The sequence below is a fragment of the Pristiophorus japonicus genome, chromosome 12, assembly GCF_044704955.1.
Source record: "Pristiophorus japonicus isolate sPriJap1 chromosome 12, sPriJap1.hap1, whole genome shotgun sequence".
Lineage (NCBI taxonomy): Eukaryota > Metazoa > Chordata > Chondrichthyes > Pristiophoridae > Pristiophorus > Pristiophorus japonicus.
Window position 1 is genome coordinate 12,077,775 of NC_091988.1, and position 25,165 is coordinate 12,102,939.

Consider the following 25,165-nt stretch of genomic DNA (forward strand, 5'->3'; position numbering starts at 1 on the left):
AAACTGAGAGAGACTTATCAGAATGTAACTGTAATCTTTAATGGATAACATTAGTGACACAATGGAACTATATGTTGGAAAATTATTTTAATTTCCACTGGGTACAAAGTAGAAATACCCAGTGGGCTATTATGCTACACTCGCTACTTGTAATTGGAGATTGGGACACTATTCGAATTTTGTTGAGTATACAGGGTTACTATGTTGTACATTGTGTCCCACCTCCCCCATTTGCCATGGTACATTTATTTTTAATTTGCCACCAGGGAGGGGCGGAACTAGGTAGTCATGCCACTGGATTGTACTTCATTTTAGCTGGTACATGTGGCATGACTACGGTGCTCTAGTCCGCAGCAAATATATGATCAAATATATTTTAAAATCAAAATAAATTTGTTTATAGTTTACCTTGACTGACTATAATGTTCCTTAATGACTTGTGTTTAAAAAGGTTTGCCATGATCTTTCCATCGCAGAAGGAAATAGCGTTTGAATTTGCAAGGTGCTGTGTGAAGCAATTTCCTCCCAAATGAAATTCCAGCAAGGTGGCATGAAATGACACCAGCAATTTATTTAAGGGCATGTAGACCACAATACCCACAGTTTTCGGCCCTCTATTAGTTGATCTCAGTTGGAGGCTGCAAGGTTGCTACAGATCGCCACAATCTCCCCGGGCTACCTCGACGAGTCCGGGGCAGCCGTGGTCAGTAGCGGGTCCCAACCTCACTGCTGATTCCAGCCCGCTGTGTAGAATGATTTTACATTGATTGGGCTTGTTAAGCCCGCCCAGTGCGTTGGTCGGCCAATTGAAGGGTGATGTTACTTGATTGACACATCATCAGCCGGTTTCCTTAAAGGGACCATGCGCAGAATTACTTTGACATTTGTGCTGACAGTGTTGTACAGCACAAGAAGTGCACAGAGGTGCACGGCTGCACCCAGGCTCTCCCATGGCTCCGTCCAGATGCTGATGGAGGGAGTCACAGCACACACGGAGGTTTTCTTCCCTTCCAGTGGGTGGAAGAGTCCTCCCCAGGAGACCATTGTAGCCTGGTTGCACCGTTAGGGCCAGGCTGCAGTGGCGCAAACCTTTCAATGATCACAGTAGATCATAAAATACCACAGTCAACCTCATCCTGCTGTGCAACTCATCACATCCCCATCAATCGGCCTTCCCTACCTTACTCCTGCACATCCTTACTCACATCAACTTACCTTGCACGTCCACCCATCGTTCTCTATCTATATTATCACTTCCCCATCTCACTAGCCATGCCTCACACTCATCTTCATCCTAGTCCAATCATACCAACTAACAACACACAAGGGTAGGCACTTGAGTGTTTTATGCAATGTTCATGTAAAGTTTAATGTGGTGTCAGACATTGAAACCTTTATTTTCAACACATGTTCTTGGACAGATTTGTGTGCACTTTTGGAAGTGGCTTAGTGAGTTGCAGTGAAGGGTGCATAAGGGTACCTCCCGCATTGGTGATGAGTGTGAAAGGAATGGGCTGGGCATTGTAGGGATGCTTTATGGTGTTGGTGTGGGGTGGTGCCAACCTGGTGCATCATGTGGCAGCCAGGGTGCACACCTCCAAGTGAAGTAAATGTGGCCATGGTGAGGCCATCCCTGGCCTCACGGGCAGTAATGTGGTCGGGTGCTGATGCCCTTTGTCCTGTGCAGCATCAGTTGATTGCGGAGAAGGTTGGTGTTGTTGGTGCTGCTGGTGTACCTGGTGCTGCTGGTGTTGGGGCTGATTGTGGTGGGATTCTGAGAACCAAGGTGAGATAGTTTCAAGGGCATCGATGCTGATGTAATAGATGGCAGGTGAACTTGAGATGACAGGAGCGATCTGTCAATGGTGAGAGAGATTGTTCCAATGATGTAACACTGGATACAGAGTTTACTCCAAACACTTGCAACCTGCATAAAGCTCAATCTATCTTCTAAATGCTGTAAGCAACAGCTTCTGAGCTTGGAATGTGAACAGCTGTGAGATGGGATCTTTTATAGCATATTTGTAGCTGTCACACAACTCTCGACCTCCTTACCTGATGTGATCCCTGAGCAATGTGGATCCCGTGGGCAACCTCATAAAATGTAACGGTGCACTCAGACTATTTAAGTGGCTGTTAACAAGATTATAATGACCTTAATTGCCTTTGCCGCCACTGCGTGTCAGTTCTGTTCAGCGCTGGCAGACCTGACATCTGGGAAAGGTGCATGGCGGTGGGTTGACAGCGGGTTCCTGACCCGCTATCAGAATATTTTTTCCCCCTACCCAACCCGCCATCAAACGCGCTCGCTGACCCCCCCCCACCCGGGTTCCCATTCCTAATCACTGTCTGGTGACCCCTGCGGGAAAGTGTGTGTGTATAAGTGGACATTGAGTGGGCTTGACTGATGCGCTTCATGAATGAATAGCCTGCTGACACACTATGCCATCTCACACATGAAGAATTGATTCGTGGGTAAGCCACTGGGAGGCAGTTGGCATCTGTAGGACTAAACCCAGCCTGTGACAGCATTCATTAGAGGGAATGAGAGAAAATTGGGAAAGAAATGTAAAAGGCAAATTAAATTGTCCCATTAGCACTTATGATGTGAAGCAATGATTTGCATCATTGCATAAACTGGGTAAAACAGTGCTCAGGGTGCTGCAATGCTTTGGCACATTAAAGGTTGTAACTTAAATCTCTTTGGCTACTATAATACTATGAGCTATGGTAACTATTAATTAACATTAGTACACAGTTATTAGATTCCACGATTCAACTGGCTGATTGGAAGGCTTTCATTTCAGTTTTCTCCTTTCCACTACCATCAAACGTGCTGGTACTATCTCCCTGAGCAACCTGCAGAAGGTACACCTCTGCTGAGCAAGGCTTGCCCACTTTTCTTTGTCGTACTACAGGTATGTTCAGTTTCTGTACAGTCTTTCTGCCAGCTGAGCCAACACTTATATATGAAGCAAGGATAGGCCAGATCAAATGTCAGCCAAAGCTGTAATTAAATTCCAGGCACTTTGGATGCCACCTTCGCACTCAACTGCTCAAGCTGCTTGGCTTAACTCAATGTTCTGAGAATGTTTTCACCAGTGTTAGCTGGTGTCTTCTCTGAGAAACCTATTTCACATTCAGTTGACACCATGTTGTCTTAACACAACTTATCAATTCTTGGCCATGTTGTTTGAGTGCCCAGGTTTTGTTCCAAAATGGGGAAATCTGGACTTTAGCTCATTCAGTCATGTGGCTATAAAGATTATAACATTTTGGGTCTCTCTTGTCGTTTTAATTTTTTTTGATAGCTGCATTGTTTACTATGTGTCATAGCACATGATGTTTCAATTGAATTCCAAGATCAGTAATATTCCATGGTGTGCCCTAGTAGTCACCTAAAACAGACATTAGGCCCATTGAATATGTTACTTAGGGGCCTTAATGCCTGTTGAACAACCCCTCTACAAAATTTGTTACCAGTGTGCGGGGCAGATGTCAGGATTTATCAGCGGCTCCTGTGGCTGGCAACCAACATTAACGTTTATATATTTAAAAAAAGTTTATGTAGAGGCAGGAAGGGAAGGAGTGTTCTCTCCGACTGAACAGTTTTCGCTATCACCCCCATCCCATTGATGCCTGCTCCTCTCCCTTGTCCCAAAGTTCCTTCTGGGTACACCTGGTTTCTGAGCCAAAGAGCTGCTGTGCTCTCCTGCAGAGCTTGCTTTCTATTATTCTTCCATTTCCTGGTTTAAGATTTAACATCAATAGATTAGTTACAAAAAAGACCACTGTTGTTGCACCAGCTGTGCTATAAACTCCCAAAAAGTATTGTATTCCCTGTTTAAAGAGGAATCTTCAAGCCTCCAAAATGGTGATTAGAATAGGAAAGAAATGATGCTGGTGACCAAGGCAAAATATGTTTTAAAAAAGCCTACAGTGGAGTTAGAATTATTTTCACTCTTATCTATTTATAGATTGTGTCTTAAAAATCATTCCAAACTCAAATAGTGTTGTTCAGTCAATAATATTACGTAAAATTTAACACTGCCTGACATTATACCTAGAGTGGCCCTCAGACAGCCAAAGAGGCTTTTACAAAAATTTTGATTGAAAATTAAGCTATATTAGTATGTAGGGATTTTGATTGCGACAGACATTACTTCAATATTTGCTGCTGGTTATTGTTGTGTTTTTGGTAACCTAGTAAAAGATCCTATTCCTATTGGGTTCAAAGATGCAATATGAAAAAAAGTTTTTTTAATCATTTATAGGTATTTAGTTCTTTTGTAGTGTGTCAACTTTTATTGAGTCAATTTTGCTCATTTTTTATTGAATTAAAACTGGAATTGTGCAGTTTAAATGTCTTTAAAACTTGAGTAAATATTTGCATGGAAATTAACTTGGAAAAAATGATAAGGTGTAGTTTAATGAAGTGGGCTTTCATTTATGCCCTGTAATAAAAATACATAGTGGTTCCTTGAAGAGTTTGATTCCTTTTGTTATAAATGCAGAATTAGTGGGTTTTAATTCTTAATTGCTGAAATGATTGTTATCTGTGGGATGTGAGCGAACTTGGTTGTGTTCAATCAAGTGTCCACTTAGCCATGACGAGGAGTAATTGTTCCCAAGTGGGTTGCACAATGACCTATTAATGCCTGCTATGACCTCGTGACCTTGTCTACCCATTTTCAGAGATTTTACAGCATGGGTTTTTCTGGGTTGTATTGGGGTTAAGTAGAAATCTTCACTGAACTATTTTCTACTAACTTACTTCTAGTTGGCAGCTGTTCTAGAATTTAAATGAGTTGCAGTCAGTAGAAATGTAGTAAACTAGACATGGGGCAATATTTACATTTTTTGAGTGCACGTGTTACGCACAATATCGTTTTGAGCTTTGCTCATTTGTGTATTGGCACAGTGTGTCAAGTTTTTGTTACCGTCTTGGGTGTGTTGTCTAATAGTTTCATTTGGTGGAAAGGGGCATGAAAGGTTTTTTGCTTATAATTTATTTTGTCACTCAATTGTGGGCAAACCAAACATGTGAGATTGGGCTTAGTAAGGTCTTCTGCATGTGCTGTGGGTTTAGAACCCAACTGTTCATATACAGCGATAGACTTGTCCTCTGCCATATAGCAAAGAAGGGGTGGTGTTTTTCTTTAAAAAATGCATGGTTTTAACTTCGGTAGGAAGAATGGCCACATATTCTGGGTCTGCAAGCACATTTTCAAAGTAATGGACGTACGGTTAATTGATGTAGATTTAATATTTTGTTAGTGTCTTTAAAAAACTTTTTATGGGAGTTGTGACAGTCCTTCAGCATATTGCTGTTCTGAATAGAGGCTTATCAGAATGTGGCTGTAATCTCTAATAGATGACATTGAATAGAGGCACTCAGTCACTTTCCCACAAGGAGTGAAGAAAAGATAGCGGGGACATTATCCTGGGTCAGTGTTGTCACCAGGATTTCATGAAAGCGTAATGTCGGGTGTGTAAAATGTTTGTACCAAGTTCACTTGGCCTGTGAGAAAAAAACCAGCAATTGTTTCCCTTCCAAACCTGGAGTGAGCATTTTGAGCTGAATGACACCAGGATGGTGGTTACAGGTCTGCCACTGGTGGTGGGAATAACATGAGGAATTTAGAGATGGTATGCACTAAATTGTATTGGCATAAGTGTAATTTTTCATACAGCATATTGATACCAACTCACTAAATAAACCTAGTGACAACAGTTGGTACACTTGTGCATCAGAGCACACACATGGGAGTAGGTTGCCTGGCCACCACACGTTAAAAAAATCCACGCACAGGCATCTTCCACCCTACACTATGCAGGTCAGGACCTGGAATATTAGGTCTTTCATTGAAACACCTGTGAACTCATCTTTTTTTGGCGTGGAAGCAAGTCATCCTCGCTTCGAGGGACTGCCTATGTTGATGATGGTGGTGTCCGTTGTACTGTTACCCTAATGAATGGAAGGGTAGAAAATAACAAGTAACTTTTACTTTTATAATAAACTCGCTATGGAATAAATTGAATAACAAATTCTCAGTCCGTGCTGAGTGACCTGAATTCAGCCAGAACAACAATTTGGCTGCTAAAATTGCACCTTTGGTAATTTGGCCAATTAAATCGGGGAGAAATCACGGTTCCAACTTCAGATCACTAAGCTGGAAAGTGTGCATGTGTGAATGTTGAATAAGGCTAAGATTAACCTGGGCTGACATGTTTTTGTTGCGTTCCACAATCAAATAATCTGCCTACACTCACTATCGAAGCTCACCCATGAAGAATAGTTACTTGGTCAAGGCATTGGAGGGATGCTGCTGTCTGTGGATCTATATCCCAGCAGGATTCAGCACCTTCAAGGGAGGAGGGCATGAGGGGGGAAAAAACTGCTTCATATTAGAGAAAATAAACCAAAAAGTTACGATAGAACGAAATTAATCAAAGCAATGCTACACACAAAGAAAAGTTCAGTAAACTAACAAGATTTTCTACTAGCATAATCATACTTTTTAAGATAATTATCAAAACCACTAAAGCCAAGACTAAAGTAAAATTACAGTGCCATTATTCATCATTCAGCATCTCAAATTGACCCCTGTTTGTGCTGTTCCATCCCACTCTTCTTGTTAAACCGAACCCTGTGTTTGTTCACCACCTCCAATTGATGACTCACTACATGGATTGCACTCAATGCCACAGAGCATTGTCATTCGCTTGGAAGCATCTAAAAGACAATGTGAAATTTATATTTTATACACAGAGTGGGACTGTTTTTACTTTTTCATTCATCAGTGTACCCATGTGGAATTGTTTTTGTTTCCTATACAATAAAGAAAATTGATTTGATTATTCTTATAAATTTATTTTGTCCCCTTACTCCTTATCTGAAGACTGAGATTCAAGAAAGGATATCATCATCGGCAGTCCCTCAGAATCGAGGAAGACTTGCTTCCACTCTAAAAATGAGTACTTAGGTGGCTGAACATTCCAATATGAGAACCACAGTCTCTGTCACAGGTGGGACAGATTGTCGTTGAGGGAAGGGGTGTGTGGGACTGGTTTGCCGCACGCTCCTTCCGCTGCCTGTGCTTGATTTCTGCAGGCTCTCGGCGACGAGACTCGATGTGCTCAGCGCCCTCACGGATGCACTTCCTCCACTTAGGGCAGTCTTTGGCCATGGACTCCCAGGTGTCAGTGGGGATGTTGCACTTTATCAAGGAGGCTTTGAGGGTGTCCTTGTAACGTTTCCTCTGCCCACCTTTGGCTCATTTGCCGTGAAGGAGTTCCGAGTATCTGAAGACTTGAGATTCAAGAAAGGATATAATTCCAGGGCAGCACTGACAGCTAAGTGCCCATTCTTCGGCCGGAATCTTCCCAGCCCTGCGAGTGCGGGTTTGGAGGTGGGTCCGCTGTCAAAATGGCCGTGATTGACAGTGGGGTGGGATCCGCTCTGAACTTGCCTCCTTGTCAGTTTCCAAAGTGCCGGGTCTGGCTGCAATTCACAGACCCGACACCAAGCAGCGGGCCAACCAATTAACATTATTAAGAGGTAGTTTAGAGGTATTTAATAAGAATCTTAACAGGTACTTTTCCAAGTTTTTCAGCAGCTTCCCGTCAGGTAAGTGTGTCGGGGTCTCAATGACTCTCGTTTGCTTTGCCTAGTTTACAGCTGCAGAAGTGGTATAAAAGCTCCCATTTCAAAGCTGTTCACTTTCCAATCTCAGAAGCCTTCAGGATTTGGATGACACTTTGAGCTGTATGCAGTTTGCAAGTGTCTGCAGTGAACACTCCATCCAGTGTCACCTCCTTGGCGCAACCTCTCTCACCATTGACAGATTGCTTCTGTCACCTCAACTCCAACTCTCATCTATTCCAGCAGCATCGGTGCCCTTGGAAAAAATCTCACCTTGGTCCTCAGAATTTTACCACGATCAGCCCCAATACCACTAAACACCACACCAGCATGATCATCAACATCAAACTTCTCCGCAATCACCTGATGCTGCACAGTACACAGGGCACCAGCAGCAAACCACATTGTTGCCCGGGAGGCCAGTAATAGCCTCACCATGACCAGATTTACTTCACTTGATGCTGTACACCCTGACTGCCACATGAAGTACCAGGTTGGCACCACCCCACACCAGCTCCATAAAGCATCACTGCAAAGACCAACCCATTCCTTTCACACGCATCACCATTGTGGGAGTACCCTTATGTCTCACCATTCACTACAACTCAGTAAGCCACTTCCAAAGGTGCACACAAATCTGTTCAAGAACGCAAAATGTTCAAAATAAAGATTTCAATGTTTGACAACACATTAGCAGAAACTCTACATGAACATTAGCTAACACAACCTTGTTTGTTAGTTGGTATGATTGGATAACAATAAGGGTGAGTGTGAGGTTTGGATGTGATAATGTAGATCGAGAGAGAGGGATGGATGGAGGTGCGAGTAAGGATGTGCAGGAGTAGGGTAGGGAAAGCAGAGTGATGGGGATGTGATGAGTGGCACAGCAGGACGAGGTTGAGTGTGGCTTTGCAGTAACGTTTTATGATCTACTGAGATCATTGAAAGGTTTGCGCCACTGCAGCCAGTTCCTCCTGATGGCATCTCTGCTTGTGCCCTCCTGTGCAATGTGCAACCAGGCTGTGTTGGTGTCCTGAGGAGGTCTCTTCTGCCCATTGGAAAGGAAGAGAACCTTCCTGCTTGCTGTGACTCTTTCCATAAGCATCTAGAGGGTGTCATGCAGGAGCCTTGGTGCAGCCATGCAGCTTTGTGCAGTGCTTGTTTGTGTTTGCAGCACCTCAATGCTACAGAACACGGACAGAATAACTGCCAAAATCAATGTGGCCATTGTCCTTTAAGGAAAGAATGTGCTTATTTGAACTACCAAAAGCTCTGATTGGCTCACCACGATCACATGACTTGATTGCTGATTGGATATACCCAGCAGTTTCTCTGGAATGAATAATTAGAACTTCCCTGGCCAAGTTCTCAGTGACTTTGCAAAATGTAATTCGAGCCATTCTGACTGCCGACTCCAGGCAGGATAGAGCTGCCCCACCCCATCCCAGTCCAAGTTCATGCCCCTCTCTCCGCCCCCCCCCCCCCCCCCCCCCACTCCCACTCCCAGCCCAAGTTCCTGACTGTACCCACGCCACACCATAGATGGGGCATTTAGTGTGGGTCACGGATTGTTAACAGGTTTATTGGGTATGAAGTGAACAGTGATAGTGCCATGACTACCACATTTCATTCACTCCAATGATGTCCCTGGTCACACACACACACCGAGCTTTCCGAGAAATCGGGTGTGGGGTTGGAAGAACGTGATCCGTCTTCCCTGAGTTCCCTCTCTCCCCTCCCCAAGGGTCTCTTTCACCCCCCCCCCCCCCCCCGCCCCAGTCTCTCTCTCTCTCTCTCTCTCTCTCTCTCTCTCTCTCTCTCTCTCTCTCTCTCTCTCTTCCCTGCCCCCCCCCCCCGACATGTAATATCATCAAACAATAGCTTCTTATAATGGTATGATACTTTTGGCACGATATTTTTGATGTAGTTACCACTGGTCCATATTGACTAATGACTAAAACACAACTTAAGTCAGTTACAGGAGGAAGGCAAACTTGACTTAACTAAGCCAACCAGTTATTTTTACTTATTCCCTTCATATTATAAAGGATTTGGGACTGATTATTAACCATTCATTGCATTTATTTGGCAATGTGACGGCATTATCAACAAGGCATGTCAAGTACTGGACTGTATCTCCAAAATCAGTTGTATGTCTAAGTAGAATGGGATAGATTTTAACTTTCACTGCTGTGCAGAAGACTGTCTACCTTATTAGTGACTGTTATTTTAATAAGGGCCCACCATTGGGGGGGAGGGGGGTAACTTTCATATTGAGTGAGGTGCCAAGAGGTTCAATCGCAGCAGCCTGTTTCAGTTCTGTTGGAAAAGTACAAAGCTGCTTCAAAATCTCAGCAAGTAGTTAGGGTGTATGCCTCTGTCACGTCACTTAAATATGAGTGAATATATTGAGATCAGAAGTATAAAATTGATATGTCAAGTGAGAAGGCAGTCTAACACCTTCTTGGTGCAAAAAGGGATGGGCAATAAATGAGGCTTTGCCTTTGTTGTCCACACCCTACAATTGTTAAAAATATTTTTCCCCACAGAGTAGCAGCTATGTTGGACAGGCTCAATGAAAAGTAGCTAACGCCAAGTCAAACCCGTGACGGGATAGACCGTTAAATAGCAAGATTGAGCCTGATGTGTGGAATGGTCAGTTCCTATTCTTCTTCTTGTTTTAGTCTTGCTACCACAAGACCACTTCAAAAGCATGCAGTTCAATTACCCTTCTATCTTAGCAAGGTGGATCTGGGAGCCGTGGCTGTGTTGGTTCAGCCAGAAGTTTCTTGGTGTATAAACAGACTTGAGCTTCAAGTAGTTTTGTTAGCTCTGCTGGTGTTCAAAGAACAGGTCCACGACATATCCGAGAGAGTCTGAACTGTTAATATGCAGGGAGGACTCGATCCTGACCTCGCATTCATTCCCATTGTCCTTTTGTTATGGCTTCATTTTTGGTGAGTATCCAAGTAGTTTTTTTACAATATCTGCAAGGCATAGACAACTTGCATGCTTCTGTCAAATTTTATTGCCTTGATCTGTCAATGTGATGATCACTTTGGCATTGCTACGCTTCAAGCTTCCAAATTGAACTTAACACTGAGCCATATAGTTTGTCCTCTCCAGTATTTGTGCTACTTTTTTTGTATAATCTTATTGTACAGGTATATGGAGGCTTAATGAATAAATATGTTGTATTAAATAATGTAGGTAAAACCTTTCTTTTCTATAGATTTAAATAATTTAACATTTCCTATATAAAATATCTCGATTTCCCTCCTGAAGGCACTAATTCATCTGGGTACACCTTCACAGCCTGCAGCTGGCCTTTGGTATTCTTTATGAATGAGCCCAGGTAATGAATAGTAGGCTATGTGGCTGTGGGGAAATCACATTTGAGCCCAATTCTGTTGTCAAACATCACCATGTGCATATATTTTCAGAATAAGGTATTGGATGAAGATTGGGAGGAGAACTATGGCAGATATTTTCCCCTCCCTAGCCCAGAGACATTCATCATCATAGGCAGTCCCTCGGAATCGAGGAAGACTTGCTTCCACTCTTAACGTGAGTCCTTAGGTGGCTGAACAGTACAATTCGAGAACCACAGTCCCTGTCACAGGTGGGACAGACAGTCGTTGAGGGAAGGGGAGGGTGGGACTGGTTTGCCGCACGCTCTTTCCGCTGCCTGCGCTTGATTTCTGCATGCTCTCGGCGATGAGACTCGAGGTGCTCAGCGTCCTCCCGGATGCACTGCCTCCACTTAGGGCGGTCTTTGGCCAGGGACTCCCAGGTGTCACTGGGGATGTTGCACTTTATCAGGAAGGCCTTGAGGGTGTCCTTGTAACATTTCCTCTGCCCACCTTTGGCTCGTTTGCAGTGAAGGAGTTCCGAGTAGAGCGCTTGCTTTGGGAGTCTCGTGTCTGGCATGCGGGCAATGTGGCCTGCCCAGCGGACATTAAGACCAATGTTATTATCCGAACACACTGTTCTGAGTGAGTGCAGCAGATTTGGCAATCTGGAGATTGAACCTGGAACCTTCCCTGTCTGTATGACTAAGCATTACACTGCAGTACAAATTACTAAAAGCCGGTTGTGAAGATTACCAGAAAATTTCTGTTAGATTACCATCGCGTGAGCAAGGCCCTTGCATTGGAACCACCGGCACAAGCAAACCCGCCTCGGCCAATGTAAAAGTGATTAATGTCTTCACATTGGCCAAGTCTATGCTTTGCTACCTGGTGTTCGTACAAAGATGACTGTGTACCAGATTTTAGGTTTGAAATTACTTAGCCATTTTAAAATAGTGTTTATTTTCAAACTTAATTACTTAACTTCACATACCGATATACAATCATGCACTTTATAGAAACATAGCAACATAGAAAATAGGTGTAGGAGGAGGCCATTCGGCCCTTCGAGCCTGCACCACTATTCAATAAGATCATGGCTGATCATTCACCTCAGTACCCCTTTCCTGGTTTCTCTCCGTACCCCTTGATCCCTTTAGCCATAAGGGCCATATCTAACTCCCTCTTGAATATATCTAACGAACTGGCATCAACAACTCTCTGCAGTAGAGAATTCCACAGGTTAACAACTCTGAGTGAAGAAGTTTCACCTTATCTTGGTCCTAAATGGCTTACCCTTTATCCTTAGACTGTGACCCCTGGTTCTGGACTTCCCCAACATCTGGAACATTCTTCCTGCATCTAACCTGTCCAGTGCCGTCAGAATTTTATATATTTCTATGAGATCCCGTTTCATTCTTCTAAACTCCAGTGAATACAGGCCCGGTCGATCCAATCTCTCCTCATATGTCAGTCCTGCCATCCCGGGCATCACTCTGGTGAACCTTCGCTGCACTCCCTCAATAGCAAGAATGTCCTTCCTCAGATTAGGAGACCAAAACTGAACACAATATTCCAGGTGAAGCCTCACCAAGGCCCTGTACAACTGCAGTAAGACCTCCCTACTCCTATACTCAAATCCCCTAGCTATGAAGGCCAACATGCCATTTGCCTTCTTCGCCGCCTGCTGTACCTGCATGCCAACTTTCAATGACTGATGAACCATGACACCCAGGTCTCGTTGCACCTCATCTTTTCCTAATCTGCCGCCATTCAGATAATATTCTGTTTTCATGTTTTTTCCACCAAAATGGATAACCTCACATTTATCCACATTATACTGCATCTGCCACTCGTTTGCCCATTCACCTAACCTGTCCAGTCACCCTGCAGCCTCTTAGTATCCTCCTCACAGCTCGCACCACCACCCAGCTTAGTGTCATCTGCAAACTTGGAGATATTACACTCAATTCTTTCATCTAAATCATTGATGTATATTGTAAATAGCTGGGGTCCCAACACTGAGCCCTGCGGCACCCCACTAGTCACTGCCTGCCATTCTGAAAAGAACCCGTTTATCCCGACTCTCTGCTTCCTGTCTGCCAACCAGTTCTCTATCCATGTCAATACATTACCCTCAGTACCATGTGCTTTAATTTTGCACACCAATCTCTTGTGTGGGAACTTGTCAAAAGCCTTTTGAAAGTCCAAATATACCACATCCACTGGTTCTCCCTTGTCCACTCTACTAGTTACATCCTCAAAAAATTCTAGAAGATTTGTCAAGCTTGATTTTCTTTTCATAAATCCATGCTGACTTGGACCGATCCTGTCACTGCTTTCCAAATGTGCTGCTATTTCATCTTTAATAATTGATTCCAACATTTTCCCCACTACTGATGTCAGGCTAACCGGTCTATAATTCCCCGTTTTCTCTCACCCTCCTTTTTTAAAAAGTGGTGTTACATTAGCTACCCTCCAGTCCACAGGAACTGATCCAGAGTCGATAGGCTGTTGGAAAATGATCACCAATGCATCCACTATTTCTAGGACCACTTCCTTAAGTACTCTGGGATACAGACTATCAGGCCCCGGGGATTTATCGACCTTCAATCCCATCAATTTCCCTAACACAATTTCCTGACTATATTTTCTTAACATTTCTAATATGGAAATATTGTTGGTAATAAAATCTTTCTTTTCACTCTTTATAGATTGTCACTCTTGTACACTTTATGTGTGTATTTCTTATGAGTTCCTCTGCTTTTTCATCGTATAAACAAGTTACTTTGCAACAAATAGTACCAGTCTGGCAAAAACGGACCTATTGGAAGATGAGATATACCTGTAGTATGAATTCACAACACAGAAAAACTCTGAATGTTGCTGGAAGCACCAAATAATTTACATATGAAAAATGAATATCAGCATGCAATAATATCAGACAGCACAAGTTTTAAAAATCAATTTCCGGCTCTCATTAGACATGTGGCATAGGGAAGTCTTCTACCAAGTCAGTAGTTCCAGTAATTTGGTTGTCCTTTGCAGCTTTCCATAACTCTATTAGAACATAACAACATAAGAAATAGGAGCAGGAATAGGCCATATGGCCCCTCGAGCCTGCTCCACCATTTAATACGACTCAGCTCCACTTCCCTGCCCGCTCCCCTTATTGCCTTTTCGTTTAAGAATCTGTCTATTTCTGTCTTAAATTTATTCAATGTCCCAGCTTCTACAGCTCTCTGAGGCAGTGAATTCCACAGATTTATAACGCTTGAGAGAAGAAATTTCTCCTCATCTCAGTTTTAAATGGGCGGCCCCTTATTCTAAGATTATGCCCTCTAGTTCTAGTCTCCCCTATCACTGGAAACATTCTCTCTGCATCCACCTTGTCAAGCCCCCTCATAATCTTATACGTTTCGATAAGATCACCTCTCATTCTTCTGAATTCCAATGAGTAGAGGCCCAACCTACTCAACCTTTCCTCATAAGTCAACACCCTCATCTCCGGAATCAACCTAGTGAACCTTCTCTGAACTGCCTCTAAAGGAAGTATATCCTTTAGTAAATATGGAAACTAAAACTGCACGCAGTATTCCAGGTGTGGCCTCACCAATACCCTGTATAACTGTAGCAAGATTTCCCTGCTTTTATACTCCATCCCCTTTGCAATAAAGGCCAAGATTCCATTGGCCTTCCTGATCACTTGCTGTACCTGCATACTATCCTTTTGTGTTTCAAGCACAAGTACCCCCAGGTCCCGCTGTACTGTAGCACTTTGCAATCTTTCTCCATTTAAATAATAACTTACTCTTTGATTTTTTTCTGCCAAAGTGCATGACCTCACACTTTCCAACATTATACTCCATCTGCCAAATTTTTGCCCACTCACTCAGCCTGTCTATGTCCTCTCGCAGATTTTTTGTGTCTTCACACATTGCTTTTCCTCCCATCTTTGTATCGTCAGCAAACTTGGCTACGTTGCACTCAATCCCTTCTTCCAAGTCGTTAATATAGATTGTAAATAGTTGGGGTCCCAGCACTGATCCCTGCGGCACCCCACCAGTTACTGATTGCCAACTCGAGAATGAACCATTTACCCCGACTCTCTGTTTTCTGTCAGTTAGTCAATCCTCTATCCATGCTAATTTATGAACTTTTATCTTGAGCAGTAATCTTTTATGTGGCACCTTGTCACATGCCTTCTGGAAGTCCAAATACACCACATCCACTGGTTCCCCTTTATCCACCTTGTTCGTTATATCTCAAAGAATTCCAGCAAATTTGTCATACATAACTTCCCCTTCATAAATCCATGGTGACTCTGCCTGACCGAATTTTGCTTTACCAAATGTCCTGCTACTGCTTCTTTAATAATGGACTCCAACATTTTCCCAATCACAGATGTTAGGCTAACTGGTCTATAGTTTCCTGCTTTTTGTCTGCCTCCTTTTTTAAATAGGGTCGTTACATTTGCAGTTTTCCAATCTGCTGGCACCTCCCCAGAATCCAGGGAATTTTGGTAAATTACAATCAATGCATCCACTATCCCTGCCGCTACTTGTCTTAAGATCCTAGGATGCAGGTCCAGGGGATTTATCTACCTTTAGTCCCATTATCTTACTGAGTACCACCTCCTGTGATTGTGATTGTGTTAAGTTCCTGCTTTTCCCCCCCCCCCCGCCCCCCATAGCCCCTTGAATATCCACTGTTGGAATATTGTTAGTGTCTTCTACTGTAAAGGCTGATAGAAAATATTTGTTCAGAGTTTCTGCCATTTCCATGTTCCCCATTACCAATACTATTCTGAGATTCAAGCGTGTTGCTTGTTTTGCGGAGATTTTGTGATTTCTTCAGAACATGGGAATGTTCCATCTGCACCACCTCCAACTGGGGAACGTTGGCTATCAATATTATTCATTGCTATCATGATACAAAATTGGGAGGGACTGCAAGCAACAAGCATCGGGACAATGGAATACAAAAGGACCTTGACAGATTGGTAGACAAGTGGTAGATATTATGTAATGCAGTCCAAAGCAAAAATCATAAGAGTGGGAAACTTGGGTATTATTCTACAGAACTCAAAACAGGAGAAGGATTTGGGCCTCCTGATGGATAGATTTCTGAAGCCATCTGTGCCACGTGTTGCAGCAGTGAAGAGAGTAAGTAGAACCCTGGGCTGCATAGTCAGAGGAAAAGCATACAACTATCAAGAAACAATTCTGGGTTTGTAGAGAGTGCTGGTTTGCTCCCACCTGGAATACTGTGCATGATTCTACCCATTTCATTATGTGAAAGGCATCCTGGCATTGGAGAGGGTGCAGTGAAGGATAACTCAATTGATAGCTGAGATTAGGAACCTGAAGATTAGGAACCTGAGTCACGAGGAAATGCTGCAAGACTTGGGGATGTTTATACTTGAGAAAGGACTCGGGTAATTTTATTGAAATATTCAAGATCCTAGAGGGTATAATAGACAGGATAATTGTTAATATGCTTAATGTCAATTGTACATTAAAAGGTATAGAGAGTTTTGATTTTAACTACTTTACTCAGAATGTGGTGAATGTATGGACTGGACTGCTGATGGAAGCCATGGGAGCTGATGGTATCAGCAAATTCAAGAAAGTTGGATCAGTTCCTGGAGAAAATAATTGATAGAGAGTGTAAGAGGTATTGTGGGATCTGATACTTCACAGGTATTGGGATCAGCCATGTGGACTGCAATGGTCTTTTCAGATCCTACACATTGCAGTGTTTCTTTGTGCTTGCAATAACTAACTTGATTTTTAAAGGAATGCGGAGCTTTGGAATATGTGCACTAGAGATTGTTATCTATCCCCCTCAATATTAACAAAGGTTAAAAACTTATTTGCTATTCTCATTGTGACTCATAATGCTGCCTCTATTTCACCATTGTTTTTTCCATTAGCACGTAGACCAATTGAGGCAAATAGCATAGATGCATTTAAGGGAAAGCTAGATAAGTACATGAAAGAAAGACTTGCATTTGTGGCACCTTTCACGACTTCAGGACATCCCAAATCGCTTTACAGCCAATGAAGTACTTTTGAAGTGTAGTCCTAAAGAAATAGAAGGATATGTTAGGGTTAAATGAAGCAGGGTGGGAGAAGGCTAGTGTGGATCATAAACACCTGCATAGACCACTTGGGCTGAATAGCCTGTTTCTGTGCTTTAAATTCTATGCGGACAGGTTTAAAGCTTGGTCTCGCAGGTAATTTTCGTTGTAACCAAAGGATTATTTCTTGTAAATGATAATCTGTGTGTAACCAAATAATTATTAATGATTTACTGACCGGAATATCAATGATAAGCACCAAGATAAATAAAACAAGAGACTAGTTGCTTCAAATATTTAACTTCCTTATTAAAAAAAATGCCTTACAGTAAAATTACAGTTAGCTCTGCCTGGCCTGAGATGTTGTGTTAAGATCCCTGTATGCAAGTTTTACTTTCTCCAACAACCCTCCACCACCAGTATCCATAGATGTGACCTTCATGTGCCAGCCCTCTCTTTTTTTTTAGAATTTTTCAAATTAATTTTATTTTAAAGAAAGAATCACACTTTTTGCACAGCAATCTGTGGTAAGATTATGATTTATAGTCACTAACCATGCCTGTTATTTCGGGAGAGGTGAGTAAGGTTTCCTTGTAGGCTGCATGGGAAGTTGGAGCAGATGCTTGATCAGGAAGGTCATCTTTTCATTTCACTTGTAACAAAAACCTCATTTATCCCCTACATCAGTGTAAGAAGTTGTTCAACGGTGCAACAGTGGGTTCATTTGCATTGCTTTTCAGCTTTCTGCGACTTGTAGAAAACAAATGACGTACTTCCCATTGACGTATAAGCCCCAATTTTAACCTAATCTGCCTGGGGAGAATGAGTCGGTTTAGAGTCTGTCGCCTGTTTTATACCCTGCCTGATTTTGCGCCCCATTGATTTCAGTGGGGAGTAAAATCAGACGGGGTGTAAAATGGGCGTGTGACCTGAACCTGTTCTGTTCCTGCTAGGCAGGTTAGGTCAAAATCAAGGCTACAGTGTAGGCTAGTTTACACAGGAGCTGGGAAATTGTGCTTTTAAAATTACAGTTCATTTTTGTAAAAATCTGCAGAATAAATGGTGCAGTCTTTAATCAGTGTGAAATCTACAGTAATTAGACATCAGTTTGTAACGAGCACAGAAACAAATAGTTTAAGCAGTCTAATTAAAATCCTAGTACCTTCTGTTTTTCCTCACTTCTCCACCCTACCCAGCACCCACCAGCATTTGAAACCACCCATCTCTATTCTAGTTAAGAGCAGAGAACTAGTATGAACACTGAGAAGTCAAATTCAGTTTCAGTCAGTGTGGCTGTTTTAAACTGAAAGGATCCCTAATGTTAATGAAGTGTATATTAACTAATATATTATATATTGTATATTAACTCAAATCATTTCAGAATCTTTTTATGCTTGGATCAGCTTCTTTTGGATGTAAATAAATTCAAAGATCTTGTGAGATAATTTTAAATATTGGGCGGAAGTAATTGCTGATTGTAAAGCCAGTGGGGAAATTTGGTTGGATTCATGCAGAAGTAGATAAGATATCAGTAGTATCTTATCAGAAGTTTTCAAAACCAAATGTTCCGGTAGGAATATGACACTGGTGGAAATTTAGCTTTCAGTAAATGGTGTTGCAGTTGAATTCCACACACATAAATTATGACAATGTAGGTTGGCTGTTCAGTGGTTTGTTGTGTCTGGTTTGGTTCCTACTTTGAACGTTGCCGTTGCACTTGGTCATTTGAGGCTTGCTTTCATAGTCTGGTCATGCCAGCAGGATCCCCATGCACTGCAGGGGAACAGACAAAGCAAAGTTAAAGCCATGAATAGCTGAACTAGTGTTATTAACAAACAGTGGTAAAATATGTACATCATGTGCAGCTGTTACTACCTTATCTTCTTCACAGTTGTTTAAATGTGTAGAAAATAACTACGAAAAAAATTGCCTTGTTTTCTGAAACATGTGGCCTTGATATTCTCACTTCCCTCTACCATCCCCCAAAACTGGCATCGCCCCGCCTGCTCTTAAAGTGGCGATTTTGCTAAGTAGAATAAACAAGATAAAGGCTGTTGTTTGAGCAACAAAGAACTGTTGGTAAGAAGTCAGACTGCAAAGTAGACAGTCTGTAAATTTAGCAGCATTTGGAAAGGGAAAAACATAGTGATAACACTAAAAAATCCATCAGGAGTTACAGATAATAATAGAAGAGGCAGTACAGAGGCTGTTTCAGTCATAAAATTTGCACAATAACTTTGAACAGTGTTTAAGTTTTTGTAAGAGAACCTTGTAGGACATACCTGCATACATATTAACCATGGAATGCAGCTTTATTGTCAGTTTGAGGAGACAGATAAATAGTCCATATTTACCACATTCAGACAAGAGAATACACAAAGGATTAATTTTTCAGTGAGCTGCATCATCAGGGAGGTACAATCATACTGCAGAATGATGTGCAATTCCAGATTACAGACAGTTGCTCTAGTTATTTATAGTATGGTCGACATTAGAGATCTGAATAAAATGCTTTTTCTCTTGCATTGTCACTCATCTGTCTGGAATAGATGTCCAAACTTAAAGTTTAAACTCATGTATAAATGATGAGTAGAATGACATTTTGGAAATGAAAGAAGTAATAGTAATTTTTGGCACCCACACATCTTGTTTATTTGCATTTTAAGTTTTAGTTTTATGTCAGAAAAGAAAAAATGTTTCATATGTTCCAAGAAAATGGTAAATGTTTATTTGTTCGGGTTTGTTTTAGGTGTTTTCCCCCACCTCAGGCCTTTTTGTTTTTTTGTTAGTTACATTTATTGTGAGAAAGTTGTGGTTTTGCAAGATATTTCCCACTTAGAATCTTATCAATAACTTGCGTTTTGTTTTGTTTCAGTGTCCTGACTGAGCACTTCCACCTTAAGAGTCGTTTACGATGGTGACATTATCATCGATTGGGTTGGACCCCAAATTTTGATTGTATGGAATTGAAATCTGTCATCTGTAGAGGGGAAAAAAGGTAAGCTATATAACATAAGGGCGTGTGTGTGGAGCGGGTGTTGGGGATTGGGGCGGGGTGGGGGGGGAATGGTGGTGGCAAATGACTTTGATTTCCTGGAAGTTAAAAAAAAAATCTATAAATTACTATTAAAAAGGTTACATTTCTCATAATTACGTATACGTGGTTATGTTAGCCCACAGTTTCCAGTGAGTAACTATTAACACTGTAGTTTTGCTGATATAATTTTGCTGATTGTTACACTTAACTAGAGGTGGATAAGCCAACACTTTCCAAGGTCAAGCTGCACCTGGGCCCAGTTGAAGGTCTCGCTTGGCTGGATGGGCTAAACAGATATTTGGAAGTTCTTTCTCTGTAGAATTTATATTAGGAAGACAATTGATTGAGGTACTGGAGGGTATATGTGGAACTGTAATCCAGAGTGAGAGTCAGCACCTGTGAGGTGCTTCAGTTAGCCACAGCATCCACGTACTGCAGAGAGGAAAATACCAGCTAAGGTCCCCTCTCTTGATTGCTATCCAGTGATCCCACTGCAAAGAACGGATATGTGGATATCAAGGAGAACAGGAGCAGATTGGCTGTGATATCCTGCACAGTCAAGCAACATCATCATTATCGGCAGTCCATCGAATCGAGGAAGACTTGCTTCCACGTCAAAAGTTCACAGGAGTTTCAATGAAGGACCTAAAATTCCAAGTCCCGAACTAAATCTTTGAAGGATGGAAGATGCCTGTGGGTGGATTTTTTTAACGTGTGGTGGCAATTGCACACGAGCCACCATACGGGCAACATCCCAACACTTACTACCCAGCCTAGGCTCACACGTGAAAATGGCCACGAGTGACACATTGGGGGGGGGGGGGGGAATCAGGCACCCACGGAGATGTAATCCAGCAGGAGTCGTTGGCTTTAGGATAGGATTGGGGAAAGGACAAGAGAATCAGAAAAAAAACTATTCCATTTGATGCTTCACAGAGGCTCGCTTTGTGGAACTCCTTCCCTCATCAGCCAGTTCATGTTACACGGTACAAGGAGGAACTGTTTGTCCCAGGGCAATTCCATTCAATGCAGTTAGGACTGACAAATCAGAAGCACCTAAACCCAGCTACTGCTTCATACTGGAAGACAATAGAGGACTTCCAAGGTTGCTTTGGTTTGTGTCCCAGGCTGGTTCAAAATGCTGATCCCTATAGCAGTGACTCCTGCCACTCTGGCATGCATGTGGCCTCTCCAAACAATATACGTCATGCATTGACTGAGGAGGAAACATGCCCCAAAATGGCAGTCCTCTAAGGTAATAAATTTGATATTTCTGTAAGGTATATTTTTCAAACAATAGAAACATAGTTCCCAAACCTTCCTTAACCTTTTTGAGTTGACTGCAGAACTCTTAGCCTGTTGAAGGTTGCCTGAGCCTCTAGTATTTCCATTGGTATTACCACATTGCTTGAATCTGGTGCAAATGCCAAGCAGACCTTCACCAACTTTTTGTCTATAATGACCTTTATTTGTGAACATGCCAGCGCATGAAGCAATTTGTGCTCCATACGTTTTTACAGAATTGAGTGACTTTTCAAAGTGAAAATGTGTATTGTTTTAAAGCGAAAGATGAAATTGCTTCAAAGAGAAAGATGAAATACAGTTTGTCTCTACAAGCAGAATTTTAATTTATAATGCTTCTATCCATAACTTATGTGGTCATACAAAAGAGTCGCAGCATTTTCAGGTGTATGTACATGTTTTGCCACAATGTAATTTGAAAACAAAACTGTATTTTATTGTAACATCTGATTTCAAATTGTAAATAATCAGAACTTATGCAATAAATATTTTTTGTTCAGTTGGTATGGTACATTGACATTTTTAATATAATTTATATAATCAATCACATGACACTGTAATGAGGGTGTTACCAAACATACTTCTTACAATTGTTCCTGAAAGGGTTTATCCCCCCCCCCACCCCACCACCTTTTCTTTTACCAATCTAAACAGATCTCCAAAAAAGGATATACAGTATTGTCAATAGAGCACTGAACTTGATGTTGCGGTTTTCTGTTTCAATCCTAGTCTGGACTTTAATTTGAATTTAGCTACATCACCAACTCCTCCCCTGCCCCGTCCCATCCCACACCTTCTGCCCATCTCTCTGGGCAAATTTTGGCAGTTCTAATTGGGCTGCAAAATAATATTCTCTCAAGAGGCCCATCTTTCTCACCTACAGTATAGTCTGTTGGCCAATTTAAAGCAGCCCTAGTTGGGTGTATGGAAATATCTGCAGCCCAAACATTTGACGGGGAAGTGAAGGTAGAAAAAGTGGGTAATTTTCCTAAGCAAAAACATTATCTTTTCTTCCTAACGGAGTGAGCAAACTTGGTACTCATTCAGCATGTAAACTCTTTCCTCCTGAAAAAAATATTGTTGAAAGGTGTTAGATGGACATTGAATTTTGAAGAATAAGGCTAAATAACAAAGTGTGGGACTAGGATTGACAATGAATACAATACTTAAAAATAATAAATCTGAAGCCTGTAGCACCCTGAATCTTTTCCAATCCTTCTCCCCCACCTCCATATATGCTTGATAATCTTATTGTTGACCATTCTAGCTATTTCCTATTTATATCATGTTTTTTTTTTAATCTAATTTTTCTCAGTTATTCGCAGTTACAGTAAGATAACTTATAACGTGAATATTTATGTGGGATCACACATTTAGATAGCTTTATTATGATGTCATCTGTCTAGGATTTGAAATTCAACATGTTTAAAGTATTTGTTCACTTTTTAATGTGATCATGTATCACTGTGAGTGCATGTACCTCAAGAACTGAACAAGGTGCCATAATGGTGGCCTGGTAGCAGAGGTGGAAGGTCAGCTACCTCCTGACTTAGGTGGTCATGTTGATGGAGTGTCACGGCTGCCTGTTGCTTGAACTGGCCTGTCATTCATGAATGGCTTGAATGTATTCTTAGTCTGGCTGCTTCAGGGAGTGACAGACATCGCTTAACCAATTACTGGTGCTGTTCCATGAAGCGACTTGGATGGCAATAGTCCATAACCGAAATAGTTCTTCAGTCCTGACAGAAGGAGGATGCCCAAAGACCAGTGATTTCATGCGAGGAATGAATGAGAGTAAATCAGGGATAAAAATGCAAGTTTTATTTAATTTTTGTTCATTTTTGTAACAAGTTGATATTGCCTAGGGTTGAAATAACTCATTTTAAAATCTGAATAGCCTTTGTCCTGTTTCTTTGCACTTTTTTTGTATCTTAGCATAAAGATTCTAAGCTGTCGATGTTTTTTACACTCAAAGACATCAAAGCCGCACAGGTTATTAGGTTTGTGTTCTCATGAAACTCTCCTCAGGGGTGTATATTTGATTTGTTAGATCTGGTGCTGTTGGGCCTTGTGTTTTAACTACATAGTGTCTGGGGAAGTGTGAATGAATATGTCACTAAAATCTCAGCTTCTATATTGTACGATACTTTTGTAGTCATAATAGAAGCTAGTCTTTTAAGCTCTTCTGATAATTAATGATTGATACATTTTACTATCCTTTATAATCTAAATTTGGCTAAATTTTTTTCTAAAACAGTTACTACTTACCTTTCTTGAAGGTTTTGTTTTGTAAAGTAATGTTCCTTTAAAAAGAATTAGATCTAATTTCACTGTGTTTAGGATGGTGTATGCAATCTGGCTGATGACACCAGACTTTGTATTCCCCGAGAGTAGGTCTAGTGACAGACATTACAGTGAAACTGGATCCAGCTGATGTTGGACATAAATGCTCCGCTCGAGTGGGGGTAATAATTAACTTGCCTGCCTGGGCAACTTTCATATCTTTGAAATTAGTGCAATGAAAATCGGGCGGGTCCTATAAAGGATGGGTAATTTGATCTGCCAGATTGTCACCCAAGAAGCCAAAATGAAAATGAACTCCAGTGTCTTCAGCATACCCAAAGTGAAAATGGCATGTCTGCTGGTTGTACCATAAGTGGACTGATTCTGGAAAGTAACTTAAAGACTCAATGGGTAACAATCTTGCAAAGCAGATTACCTACTCGTTGTAGAACCCACCCAATTTTCCAACCCATTAATTTCAATGGTATAAAACATCAACACAATACAATTGCCAGTAGGCATTGGGCGCTACTGACATGGCTGATTCCCCCCCACCTTCCATCCCCCTGTAGCTTTTTTTTATTCGTTCAAGGGCTGTGGGTGTTGTTGGCAAGGTCAGCATTTATTGCCCATCCCTAATTGCTCTTGAGAAGGTGGTGGAGAGACGCCGCCTTGAACCGCTGTAGTCCGTGTGGTGAAGGAGTTCCAGGATATTAACCTAACGACTATGAAGGAATGGAGATATATTTTCAAGTCCGGGTGGTGTGTGACTTGGAGGGGAACTTGCAGGTGGTGGTATTTCCATGTGCCTGCTGTTCTTGTCCTTCTAGAGATGGAGGTCGCGGGTTAGTGAGGTGCTGTCGAAGAAGCCTTGGCGAGTTGCTGCAGTGCATCTTGTAGATGGTACACACTGCAGCCATGATGTGCCGGTGATGGAGGAAGTGAATGTTGAAGGTGGTGGATGGGGTGCCAATCAAGTGGGCTGCTTTGTCCTGGATGGTGTCGAGCTTCTTGAGTGTTGTTGGAGCTGCACTCATCCAGGCAAGTGGAGAGTATTCCATCACAGTCCTGACTTGTGCCTTCTACATGGTGGAAAGGCTTTGGGGAGTCAGGAGGTGAGGCACTTGCTGCAGAATACCCAGCCTCTGACCTGCTCTTGTTTGCACAGTGTTTATGTGGCTGGTCCAGTTAAGTTTCTGGTCAATGGTGACCCCCAGGATGTTGATGGTGGAGGATTTGGCGATGGTAATGCTGTTGACTGTCAAGGGGAGGTGGTTAGACTCTCTCTTGTTGGAGATGGTGATGGCCTGGCACTTGTATGGCATGAATATTACTTGCCACATATCAGCCCAAGTCTGAATGTCGTCCAAATTTTGCTGCAGGCAGGCATGGAATGCTTCATTATCTGAGGAGTTGCGAATGGCACTGAACACTGTGCAGTCATCAGCGAACATCCCCACTTCTGA

General features: G+C 42.0%; 1 protein-coding gene across 4 annotated transcripts in view; it reads left to right on the forward strand.

The window, feature by feature from the left end:
- foxp1b (forkhead box P1b) overlaps positions 1 to 25,165 on the forward strand; it is a 551,692-nt gene that overhangs the window by 33,761 nt on the left and 492,766 nt on the right. For all 4 annotated transcript variants that reach the window (XM_070895167.1, XM_070895172.1, XM_070895168.1 and 1 more), the window contains exon 2: positions 19,953 to 20,075. The gene's annotated coding sequence lies outside the window, so the exon portion shown is untranslated. The remainder of the gene's footprint in view (positions 1 to 19,952; positions 20,076 to 25,165) is intronic.